This window comes from Camelus dromedarius, chromosome Y, assembly GCF_036321535.1.
Source record: "Camelus dromedarius isolate mCamDro1 chromosome Y, mCamDro1.pat, whole genome shotgun sequence".
Lineage (NCBI taxonomy): Eukaryota > Metazoa > Chordata > Mammalia > Artiodactyla > Camelidae > Camelus > Camelus dromedarius.
Window position 1 is genome coordinate 18,459,100 of NC_087473.1, and position 12,795 is coordinate 18,471,894.

At 44.4% G+C, this 12,795-nt stretch overlaps 1 long non-coding RNA gene across 1 annotated transcript in view; it reads left to right on the forward strand.

The window, feature by feature from the left end:
• LOC135320451 (uncharacterized) overlaps positions 1-12,795 on the forward strand; it is a 180,542-nt gene that overhangs the window by 148,661 nt on the left and 19,086 nt on the right. The gene's annotated exons all lie outside the window — the stretch shown is intronic.

A 12,795-nucleotide genomic window follows, 5' to 3' on the forward strand; every position in this document is an offset into this window, starting at 1 on the left:
GGCTACAAAAGTTGTTGTGGTTTTGCGGTGGATCACACCCTGGGCATGGCCTGCTTGATAAGATTCAGACTGAGAGTCAAAAAAAAAAAAAGTCAGGTGCTCTGAGTTCAGTTCCGGTTACATCTTTGACCCAGTCACTGGTGGCCACGCCGCTTCCCGCCTGCTCCCCGGTGACGTCCAGACTCCGCCACGATGAATTCCGACGGGTGTCTTTGCTTCTCACCCCCCTGCCCTGAGAAGGTCAGGCTTCAAACTGTGGAGGTCGTACTGGCCAGTAAGTCCCACACGATGAGCTTAGTGAACGCATCCAGAGCCCAGTAACTTCCTCCTCCTGTCACCAGTAATCACTCCTCCAGAGCCATTTCGGAAGCTGCCCTCGCTCCTGGTTTCTTATAACATCTCAAGAGGGTCCACACATTTGCAGCCCGCGGAGGTGAGGCTCGGAGGCGTTACTAGTGAGATATGTATGTATACACATACAATTTCTTTTTTTTCATCCTTTAAGCCAGTCTGTTAATACACAATTCTCAGCACCCCAGGGGCAAATCCGCTTCTTTTAATGCTGGAACAAAGCCTTTATTCAAGGTCTTTTGAAGTCTGATAGTTATCTGCCCTCGGATAGCGTTTTGTCAGGCCTGAAATTTCAAATGAAATCCCTCAGGATGTTGTATCAGAAGGAAAAAAAAAAAATTGAAGAGTCCTTGGATTTCTTACAAAATGGAATTCTAGGGTACAGAAATTTGACTATTGTGAGCACCCATGCCTTTCACTAGATTTTTGTCTTGCAGTCCTAATTTATACTTATTACACAAGTGGGGGGAAATCCAACAGTATTTAATATATGACTTTAATGGTATTTTTCTAATTATAAGTATTATAGATATAAAATTAAGCACAGAAAACAAAGACAGCCAGGAACCCTCTATACAAATTTAAAAGATAACTAATATTTCCCTTTCCGCCCCTTAAAGATTCCGAAACTCTCTTATTTAAAATGTTAAATCAACTACACTTTATTTTTTTTCAATGTGAACTATAAATAAATAAATAAATAAATAAATAAATAAATAAATAAATAAATAAATAAATAAATAAAATTCAATAGGTATGACCAGGGTCATCTTAAGTTTATTTAAAAAAGTGTTGTGGTTCAGAATAGGGTCTAACCTGCCAAATGTGTTCTCTTGAAAATAAAGCCAGTTTGGCTCTCTGTGGGTGAACTGTCCCATGAATGACAGTTAGCACACATTGCTCGAGGGCGTTGAACAAATATCTGATCTCCTATTAATTATTCTGTCTCCTTTTTCTATCAGTTCTTAAGAAAGGGGCACTTCAATCTTAAATTGGTTAAATTAATTAACCTGAACTTACAAATTTCTCTGCTTGTCCCTGCAAACCCTTTGGTTTTTGTTGCCTTTCTGAGGCCCTGTTATTAGGTGCATAAGCGTTTAGTATTTTACATTGTCTCAATCAATTGACTTTTGTATCGTTAAGAAGTAACCTTACCACTGGTAACATTCTTCACTGTGAAACAGCCTTTGATGGCAGTGTAGCCACACCAAATGTCCTCTGATCATAGGCAGCATGGATAAGTTTTCTCTCTCAAGTAACTTTTAACCTCCTGTGTCTTTATATTTAAATGTTTTATAAGAAGCATATGTATTTGTCAGCATACCATAGAGTTGGATCTTGCCTTCTGTCCAACTTGACAAACTCTGTTTTTAATTGGAGTTTGAAGACCTTTGATGTTTAACATTATTGTCGACATATGAGAGTTTGAAAGATGATCTGCTTTTTTTTTTTTTTTTCTTTTCTCTCTCTCTCTTTCTTTTTTGGTCTCATTTGTTTTTTGTTCTCTTTTTCCGAGTTTTGACTTCTTTCGTAGTAATTGAATTTTCTTTATGGTTCCGTTTTATTTCCACCATTTGTTGGCTGTGACTATATTGTAATTTTGTTAGTCACTTTAGGATTCATAGTAGGTATTATTCACAATCTACATTCAAGTGGCAGTGTATTTCACGCAGAGTATAAGAGTATCTCCAGAGTGTATTTGCGTTTCTCCCCTCCTAGACTTTGTGCTAATGTCATTATTCATTTTACATGTGCATAAGTTATAACCCCCCTCACCAAATCATATTTGCTTAAAGAGTCAATTATTTTAAAGATTTAAATAATAAGGAAAAAATGTTTATCCATTAGTTATAATTTTCACATTGCTGTCACATTTGTGGAAGCAACTGGTTATCTTTAGAGATTAAAAAAAAAGAAAAAAAAAAAAGACTTACTCCTTTTCCGTGAGGTGACAATTTCTGATTTCCTTCCTTCCGTTGTATAAATCCATATTTCCGTAATCACACCTGGTATAAGTTTTCCTCCTCTTGAAGGCTGCCCTCAGCATTTCCTGCAGCCTGCTCTCTATTGAAGCCTTTCTGCTTTTGTGTGTTTGCACATGTCCACATAATCTTTAATTTTAAACTATATTTTTGCTGGCTGTACGATTGTTGATTGACTTTCCCCCCTCTCGGCATCTTACAGACGTTATGCATTCTCTTCTTGCTGGCATCGTTCCTCACAGGAAATCTGCATTGTTCCTCTTCCCCTTGTCGTGTGGAAGCTAACTTTTATTTCTGGGTGCTGTCAGACTTTCTCTGAATCAGTACATTTTAAGCAATTTTATTATGGAATGCTGTGCATCCCCCCCCCCCCCCAAAGATTGCTTTAGGATCATCTTACAATTCTGATAAACCCTAGTTTAATTCATAATTTCTGTCCTTGACATTGACTGGGCTTCTTGGAGCTTGGTGTTATGAATTCACATCAGCTATGGAAAGTGATTTCCCATGATTTCTCCAGATATGTTTTTTGTGATCCTCTCTATCAGGAAACTCAAGTACATGCATATTAGGCTGTTTAAAGTTTTCCCACAGCTCGCAGAATTTCTATTCAATTTTTTTTTTTTAAATCTATTTTCTCAGCGTTTTGATTTGTAGAGTTTTTATTGTCATGTCTGTATGTTGGTGACTGGATAAAGAAGTTCTGGTATATTTATTATAAATTTATTTATTATAAATACATCTGTATTTATTGTAAATATACCGCAACTTCTTTACCCAGTCATTTGTCCTGCAAATTCTAATCTGCTGCGAATTCCACTCCGTAGACTTACCAACTCACCCACTGCAGGTCTTATACTGAGATGTTTGACTTAGGTCATTTTATGCCTTACCCATTGCTAACTTTGTGAACATATAACATACAGTTATAACAACTGCTTAGGGTTGCTCTGTATGTAGTCTACCCTCTGGGCCAGTCATGGGTCCATTTGGGTCGCTTTATTTTATTCTCTGCCTTCTCAGTTACATTTCCCAACTACTTCCCCTGTCTAGATATTTGCGTTTGGATGGTAGACATTGTCAAATTTACCCTGTTGGGCACTGAATATTTTTGTACCCTGTAAGTCTGAGGGAGCTTCCTTCTAAGACGCATACAGGCTTACCTCGGAGATATTGGGGGTCCGTTTCCAGACCACCTCAAGCCAGCAAACATCACAATAAGGCAATCATGCAATGTTTTTTTTTCCCCGTGCACATGAAAGTTACGTTTATACTATACTGTTGTCTGTTAACTATGCAGTCACATTATGTTTACAAACACAACGTACATACCTTAATTGAGACACGCTTTAGTTCTAACAAATGCTAACCCTGACAATGCACGGTGGCCACAAACCTTCCATTTGTAAAAAAAAAAAAAAAAAAAAAAAAAGCAGTATCTGTGATCTGCAGTAAAGCTAAACACAATAGAATGGGGCATGCCTGTATAAATGATCAATGGACACGGAATATTTAAGTTAGACCATATTCGGGGCCTAAAACTAAGTCTCAATGTTTAAAAAACCCAATGGATACAATGTTGGTTTTCTGACTACAGGGGCATGAAATTGTAATCACTCATTGAAACATGTCTAGAGAATCCACCAACACTGGAAACGAGATAACACCCTTCTGTATCGCCAGTGGATCAAAGTACAAATCAGAAGGGAAATCGCAAAGTACCTTGAACCAAATAAAAATGAAAGTGCAGCGTATTAGGTGAGCAGGCTTCTGTTACAGGAGGACTTGGCGGAAACGCACAGCTTTAAATGACTGTATCGTTTAAAAAAATTTTTTTTTTCATATGGGGAGGTAATTAGGTTAATCAATCGATTATTATTATTATTTATTTATTTGATGGAGGGTCTGGGGATTGAACCCATGACCTCCTGCACGCTGAGCATGCATGATCCCACTGAGCTAGGCCCTCCCCTCACCTTGTCTTTACTGGTTACGGCACCATCATATTTTCCCAGAATCGGCCTTCTCTCCATGTGAAGAATTCTACAGAGGAAAATTACACAAAGATTCTAGTCTGTTAGTAATAAAGATATCTGGCATTTGGGGGGATGAACAAACATTCGCCTAGCTAAGAGCCACATACAGCTGCAGATTTGTCCCTGACTTTATGCATAGTTATGAGTATGTGCATAAATATATAAATATATAAAATATATAAAATATGCTGTATTTATACTACATACAATGCAACATATGTATATTATATGCATGTAGAATAAATGTATAATGTAAACCTGCGTGATACATATGTGCACGTACAGCAACATAGATGCGACCCTAAAACAAAAAACCCGAGGTTGCAACAGCCATCAACAGCTTGACCTAAAACATTTGCAATTGAGAAAAAATTAATTTTTTTTTCACCCAAGGAAATAAATTCTGGACAATTGACATGAAAGCCAGAGCAGGATAAACATGTAGAAGGTGCCGTCGGTGAGGGCAGCTTATCCCTACCAAGTGTGTTCACAGATTGCTTATCTGAGTAGAGAAGAATCCGTTTCAAGCGTATGAATGCACCGCGTGTTCCTGTTGGCTTTCTCATTTCAGGGATGTACATTGCAATTCAGAAGCTTCCTATTTGTTCTGCATTTTTATGTCTCCCTCTCTTTTTTTTTTTTTTTTTTTTTTTTGCATTTCCCTTCTAAACGAACCAATCCCGCCTTCACCCACTTCGTTCTTTATTTACCAGCTTGCAGCGTTTGTCGGCTGCCTGCCCAAGGGCACCTGTGGGGACGTCTGGGCGTTAAACCGACACTGTTGTTAGACAGGCTTCATGAATAAAATCGGACACGCCAAAGAGTTCCCTTTCCTGAGCGCTTGACTTCCCGGCGCTGGCTGCATCTCTGCGGCAGAAATTGCATCGCACCGTCAGTCCGGCTTCTGACTGTCCGTGCCCTGACTGGCGCAGGGCGGACACCAGGCAGTCCCGTTTCACGTCGCTCCTGAAGCCTGCCGGTCATTCTGGGGAGCAGAAGCAGCCCCTGCTGGCAGGTGGTGGCTAAACTTAATTTCACAGGCTTCCCGGTGTCTCTTTGGTCTGCTGCCTTGTATTCACTCCTCGCGTGGAGAGTAATTGCGTGGAGAGCATTAGGGAGGAGGTGGGGACTGCCTGCCGGGGGTCGTGCGTGACACCCACGTTGCTAAAAGGGCTCTGCGATGCTTGTCAAAGGGTTTGGCAGCACGGGCTGAAATGGGTACGGGGGTTTCTTTCTGTTAACTGTGTTTTGTTGATTAAAAAAAAAGTCTCATTGTAAGAGGGCAAAATTTAACAGAAATGTAGTTAATTTAAAAGAAAGGAAGGAAGGGAGATTGGGAGGGAAGGATGGAGGGAGGGAGGAGGGAAAGAGGGAAAAAGGAAGAAAGGATGGAGTGAGGGAGGAAGGAAAGAGGGAAAGAATAGGAAGGAAGGAAGGAAGGAAGGAAGGAAGGAAGGAAGGAAGGAAGGAAGGAAGGAAGGGGAAGGGGAAGGGGAAGGGAATGAACGGAAATTCATGGGTCCTCATCTCTCTTCTTAGAAGGACCCCGTGGATGAGGTCCTACCCTAATGAAGAAGGTTGTTTACTTGAACTTGAGGACCTCTGTAAACGTCACTAATTCCGGAGGTCCCATGCACAGGTCCTGGGAGTTAGGGCTTAAATGTAGAAATGTTTTTCGGAGGGGAGTGGTACGATTCAAGCTGTGACAGCAGGACTTAAGGGAAGACTAGATTTTCACCCTTCGACTGTGTTGATTTACGCAGATCAGAGTGTTCGTGATGCCAAAATTCCTTAACAAATTGATGGATACGTGTAAAGCTCTTAAGCAAATTAAGAGGCAAAAGAAAAGAAAAGCAAACAAATTCCGGCCTCTTTTCTTTTCTTTTCTTTCTTTCTTCCTTTCTTTCTCTTTCTTTTCTTTCCTTTCTCTTTCTTCCTTTCTTCCTTTCTTCCTTTCTTTCTTCCTTTCTTCCTTTCTTCCTTTCTTTCTCTTTCTTTTCTTTCCTTTCCCTTTCTTCCTTTCTTTCTTTCTTTCTTTCTTTCTTTCTTTCTTTCTTTCTTTCTTTCTTTCTTCCTTCCTTCCTTCCTTCCTTCCTTCCTTCCTTCCTTCCTTTCTTCCTTTCTTCCTTTCTTCCTTTCCTTTCCAATGTTGCATCCATTTCTGGTGCACAGCATCATATTTCAGTCATACATACACATACATATATTCCTTTTCAGATTCTTTTTCATTGTAGGTCATTATAAGATACTGAATATAGTCCCCTGTGCTGTACAGCAGGACCTTGTTGTTCATCTATTTTATATATAGTAGTTAATATTTGCTAATCCCAAACTCCCAGTTTGTCCCTCCCCCCTCCCCCCCCTTGACCATCTGTGTAAAGTCAGAGGTGACACCCCGCACCCCAATCTACTTAGCTTCTTCCCAAAGATGCAGCAATCAGAACAGCCACCCAGCGTGTAGAAATCTCTGACCATCTCAATCGCACACGTATTCCAAAACATGTTTTCAATTTTCCATTTTCCATTTTGCTGTTGAACTCCGTCCTCTGCAGCTCCACAAAGCAAGCTACTCTGGGAAGTCATCACCCCTGCTGGTTTGCATTTTTGTTTTCCCCAGGGGGAGAATGAAAATATTTGCCCAAGTCTCCTGTATTTCGACGGCTGCATCTTTGGGAGAAATCTCTGCTACAGGAACAAAAGAGGAAACACTCCGTTCACACGTCTGTTCTCAGTGTTTATTTCATCCACGCGACAGACTTACGTGGGCCACACACAGGATCTCAGGAACTAAGCATGAAGGACGTATTCTCAGAAAAAAGAAAAACATTGGGGTTTTTTTTTTTGTACATTACACCATCCAAATCATCCTTGGAGGCTGTAGGTGTGAAGGAGAAGGGGCAAGGTCTTTGGGAGATGGTACCAGCACAATGAATCCCTTTCTCGAGTCGATACATGAGGAGACACACATACAGGCAGACGCCTACCCTCGCTTTGCGCATGCGGTCCCACTTTGGGGAATTCTCAGAGTGATTCACACTCCGCACCAGCTGAGATGGCCACTCGCTGACGCCTCAGATGGTGGCGAGCATTTATTTTTTTAGCAATAAAGTATATTTATATTAAGGTATGCACGTTTTTCTTCTAGACGTAATGTTATTATTACACTACTAACAGACTACAGTCCGGTCTAAATGTAACTTTTACGTGTCGTAGGAAACCAAAACGTTCGTGTGACTTGCTTTATGGTGATGGTTGCCTTACTGGGGAGGTCTGGATCCAAACTCACACTGTTTGAGGGTCATGCCTGTATAGGCGTATTTTATAGATTTATGGTGATAACCCATGTATTTAACTTTGTTGCTAAATTTTTTTTTAAGGTTTTGTTTAAAATAATCTGTGCCTTATTTTTTTTTTTTGATGTAACCAATTTAAGAACTTGAACCAATTAATGTCAATCTTGTGAAACGTCAATTAGTTTAACACCCTGCCTCTAAAGTTGTTTGCAAAAAAGATATATAATAGGAAAAAGCAGAGTTATGAAATTATAAACCGTTGCAGTTAACTTTGAGTTGCCAGCTTTAACGAGGAGCTAAAAATATTCACAGTTGCTCTGTTTCTCTCCTGCTCTGAGCCTTTTCTTTACTCTGAAAGTTTAGCTCTTGTTTCAAGGCCACCAAATTTCACTTTCTTTTGTTCTGTCTTCTTCCACGAAGCCCTGCAAAGCGTGCTCACGGCCGGCTGTGTCGCTCAGGGTTCTGGGGGAACCGGCGGGGACACGCCGCCCCTTCCCGCCGCGTGTCTGTGCGACAGCAGCCGCTGACCCGCAGGCGGCCCGTCCCCTCCCCTCCTGCCCGCGGCGGCGCCTCCTGCCTTCCCACCCCCCCCCCCCCCCCAACGGCCACGGCCACGGGCTTGAGCTTTTTCCCGCGGAAGAGGGGCAGAGCCGCCGGCCCTCGGCCGTCTGCTGCGCGCTGCCCGGCCCCGTGGGCTCAGCGCGGCGGCCACAAGCCCCCCCCCCCCCCCGGGCGCCCCGGCGCGTCTGCAGGCGCGCGGCCTCCCTCCGCTGCGGCCCCCGGAGCGCCGTCCGCAGGCGCGCGAGCCCTCCGCTTGGCTCAGGTTCGCAGCCTGCGAGGCTCCCTCGCTGGCCCATGGAATCGGCCGCCTGCTTCTCTGTCTCCTTCCTTCCTGCCTCCCTCCCTCCCCCTCCCTTCTCCCTCCCTCCTTCCCCCTTCCTTCCTCCCTTCTTCCCTTCCTTCTCCCTGCCTTTGTTCCTTCCTTCCTCCTCTTCGTCCCTCCCTGCCTGCTTCCTCCCTTCCTTCCTCCCTCCCTCCTTCCCTCTCTTCCTACCACCCTCCCTCCCCCCTCCCTCCTCCCTTCCTCCCCCTCCTTCCTCCCTCCCTACTTCCTCCCTCCCTTCTTCCCTTCCTTCTCCCTCCCTTCATTCCTCCCTTCCTCCCTTCTTCCCTTCCCTCCCTCCCTCCTTCTCTTCCTCCCACCCTCCCTCTCCACTCCCTCCTCCCTTCCTCCCCCTCCTCCCTCCCTTCCTCCCCCTCCTCCCTCCCTGCTTCCTCCCTCCCTCCCTCCTTCCTCCCTCCCTCCCTACTTCCTCCCTCCCTTCCTCCTTCCTCCCTCCTTCCTCCCTCTCTTCCTCCCTCCCTTCCCCCCCTCCCCCCCGCCCTTCCTCCCTCCTTCCTCCCACAAAGTGCTCACCACAAAGCCTGACACATAACAAATGCTTGAGCAAGGAGCGTCACCTTTACTCAACCTGAGAGACGCAGGTGGCCTCAGGCAGAGGGCAGCCCACTCACAGAATCAAAACTTTCCTCCCATCGAGGCGACGCAAGACGCATACACTTGTGGGTTTAGTGCTCACCCTTAAGCAACTGACTCAACCCGTCTCCCGCCCTCGGCATCCTTTTGCAAACACACTTCACCCTCTTAGGGATTTCTTCAGAAGTGTCCGGGTGAAGTCTGCAACCTGGTTTCCCTCTGCCTTAATTCATACTTTTATTGGGAAATACTATTCATTTCGCTGTTACGTTCCATGTTACATTTGATGTTAATTTCAATAATTCCTTCTCCTGATTTTAATTCATCTTCTGGATTTAGCTGATGCAGCCACTCCTTCCCCAGACACCCTGGTCCCTGACAGTGTAGAATCTGCAACGTTTATCATCTTTTTTTTTCCCCCCACATATTTTTCGCTCCCATCACCGCCACCTTACCAGTAACCATAACGAAGACCTTTAATTTGTTTCGGAGGCTCTGTAATAAGGTTGAATGCTAAAAACAGGTCTGGGCAAATCGAGTCTGGTTTAAAGGAGACGCATGAATAGCAGTCTACGGACGGAGTCTCCCCACATGGTCGAGACGGAAGCCAGCAGGGAGGTGCTGAGCCGTAATTAATCTGACTCCCTCCACGGGGAAAAGGAAGGTTACCTTCGAGGCAGGCCTCTGACAGGCACACTTGCAACGTTGGAGAAGATACAGTTGCAGGTTTGTGCTTTCAGAGGACCCAACGCTTCCCTGGAAGAGCTGGGTGTAGACTTAGGTGTCTCCTGGGGATGTCACAGAATTTATCCTCTTACAGGAAAGCCGATGATTAATTATCAGGTGCGCTGCGAGCCATCGAAGCACAGCTTGCGGGCGAGTTGATTGAAAGCCCGTGTCTGATGCAATTACCAGCTTGTCCATCAGGTTTCTCGAAATAGAGCATGGAGCCTCGCAGGGGGTGGGTTAAAATATTTATACTTGCATACATTGTCATGCTCAGCACTGAAACCATGCATCCAAAGGGACATCTGTTTGCATTTCCTCAAAAAAGTCCATGATGGCTTCAAAACTAAAAATACATCTATATATATATATATATATATTTTTAGCATTATGGTGGGTCATAAAAATACAGAGGAACGTCGAACACCTGCTTTACGTGTGAATTACGTGCAGGCAAAGCGTGCTCTGCAGGCGTCTGATGACAACGTTAAAGCAATTCTTTGAGCAATTAAAAATGAACATAGAAGTGGTTGCTCGTTTGCGAGGACAGTGCAAACGCACAATACAGGGTGATCGGAAGAGTGAGTCAGGGAAACTTGGAGGCGGTGAGATTTTGATGTGGACCTCAGAGCCTGGCGACACGAGTCCTTTCTTAGGGCACCTGTCTGCGAAGTGGGGGGTCTCGTACTGAATCACACGCAGGGGACTCAATTCACATGTGCAGCGTTAGTGCATATGTCTTCTCTCCTGAAGGGCACGCCTGACCCTCCGATAGAAACAATCGCTCTGTCCTCTGGGTTTTCTCTGTTTTACGTGATTCTCTTGTACCCGCATCACCTTCCCTCGTAAGGTTGCTTCTTTATGGTGTTTTCCTCGTCTTGACTGAGGGCCTTGGGAGTAGAATCTATCAGTGAATCTTTGTCTCCCGTCTTACTCAAAAATAAATATTTTACAAATTGAAAAAAAAGGGGGAAATTTAAAGCCGTTCTGTGTTTCATTGGCAGGCTTATGCATGTAAACTGCAACATGAATTACATCGTTTCTATATGCACAAAGTATGCATGAAACAGTTAAAAATGTGGCACACACACATAGTTGCAATTTGGAAATTTTTAATTAACATATGTACCTTGTTTTTAGACACCGCACACTTAATAGATGGGAGTGTCGTGTCAACGGGACTTTTATGTGCACCGGGAAACCAAAAAAAAAAAATTGGGATTTGCTTTATTGCAATATGTGCTTTATTGCAGTGGTCTGGAACTAAAGCCTTAATTTTTCAGAGGGTTACCTGTAATCTGTGTTATGATGCCTTTCATCATTAGCTCAGTGTAAGTGAGAAAACAGATAAATCATTTATCAGAAATTTTTACTGCTGTTCCCTCTTCATGCCTTCCTTCCTGGGCAGCATATGTCCTCTCTTTTGTGCAGAAAGCAGATAAACTGTGTGAAAGGTGAACGGAGTGGGTGCGGTCGGTGAATGCACACCGTTCTTCTAACGTAGGGAGGCAGGAAGATGTCGCACGTTCTTCCTCGTGAATAAATGTTCGCCTTTCAGATGTCCCGTCGGAAAGTGCATCGCTCTCTTGATGGAAATACAAGAGTATTATTTTAAACCTCATTTCTTCCACACGTACGATGTGTCAAATGTCCCAGCAGTGGGTGTGGCCTCCAGCGTTAAAGGGCAGAGCTGGTTGCATAGTTTTGCAGAACCGGAGCTCAAAATTTCCACAGTGCAAATGCAGTTCCAAAAAACCCAGTTCTTGGAGGTGGTGGTGGTGGAGGGGTGGGCACTGTTGGGACCACGCAGCAGAGAGAGACCCTTGACATGATTTCCTTTGCTTTCTATTCAGTTGCAAGCCCGTTGGAGAGGACCGGATAATGAATCCTTGCTCATTCCATCCGCTATGATTATTTCAGATCAGAATTTCCGCCGTTGGGGTCAATGACCAAGATTTGCTAGTATGTCTCCTCTGGAGATCGAACCGTCCACTGGGCACTTCGAAGTTGTTTACTGATGACAAACAGCAAATATCAACAGCCGAGACACAGAGGCTTCACTTAGTGGCATTTAAATTACGAGGAAAAAAAAAAAAGATGTTATCATGCATCAATTGCCTACAGTCTTACAGGCAGCGCGCAAAGGGTTTTCCATTCATTGTTTGATGAAATCGTGACCACAACGGAGCAAACAGACTTTCTGATGCACATTTGATTTCATCAGAGAAAGTCCAGGAGATTGTGGTACCTGTTTTTAGGATGGCACTTCGATGAGGGCGGAGGGTCCCCCAGCTGGGCCTTCGATCGCCCTCAGAGTCGACTCCTTGCGAGGAATGGACTCGGTGCCTTTCTGGGAATGAAAATCCTTCCCTTGCTCTCCTGAGCCCCTGTCCCTCTTTTGTTTATGACTGAGGGGTGGGTCTAAGGACGGCATGGTTGGTTTCCCCTAAAGGGCGGTCCGCCGACATTTGCTGGGATGCAGTGTGACTCGGGAACAGTCTGCATCTCCGTATTGCTTTGATTAATGGTGGCCTCCAGAGGAAACTGGGTGTCTGGACAGTGGACTCATGGTCACCACTGGGAGAGGGAAGACGCCTGGTCCTGTGTAAACTGTCCCTCCAAGACGGCCACACATCTATGGTGCGTGACTGTGTCAGCCTCTGGGCAGAGGGGCTCGGGAGATGCGTGTAAGGGTCTCAAAATGATTAGGTCCTGCTGGGTCATCCTGATGGACCACTGTTATTACAAGGCCCCTTATAAGAGGGAGAGAAAAAGATCAAAGCAAGGGAACGGAGTGCTCACAGAAGCAGAGGTGGAGGGATGTGCTTTGAAGATGAGGCCAGTACCCTCCGGGCAATGTGGCTTCCAGAAGCTGGAAAAGGCAAGGAACCCCCAGAAAGAACCAGCCCTGCTAGACACCTTGATGTTAG